The sequence below is a fragment of the Egretta garzetta genome, unplaced genomic scaffold (assembly GCF_000687185.1).
Source record: "Egretta garzetta isolate BGI_Z169 unplaced genomic scaffold, ASM68718v1 scaffold316, whole genome shotgun sequence".
In the NCBI taxonomy this organism is placed as follows: Eukaryota; Metazoa; Chordata; class Aves; order Pelecaniformes; family Ardeidae; genus Egretta; species Egretta garzetta.
Window position 1 is genome coordinate 256,233 of NW_009259971.1, and position 206 is coordinate 256,438.

Below are 206 nucleotides of genomic sequence, written 5' to 3' on the forward strand. Positions count from 1 at the left end.
GCCGGGGCAGCCGGCGAGCTCGGCCGGGCAGGGATGGCGGAGTCTCTCTAAGCAGTTAATACTGTGGCATGGTCTTTAACCAGTTTGGCAAACCTTAAAGAAACTGGTATTGCAAAACTAGGGCGGGATCCGGAGTCAGCGGGTTCATTGTCTCGGTGGGGTATCGCCACAGGGCACGTCCTGGTCACCAGGCAGTGTCGGGGCTG

The 206-nt window shown here is 59.2% G+C and overlaps 1 protein-coding gene across 1 annotated transcript in view; it reads left to right on the plus strand.

Annotated features, from left to right (window-relative positions):
- The window catches only part of DNMT3B (DNA methyltransferase 3 beta), an 18,515-nt gene that overhangs the window by 987 nt on the left and 17,322 nt on the right, over window positions 1–206 (plus strand). The window lies entirely within an intron of this gene.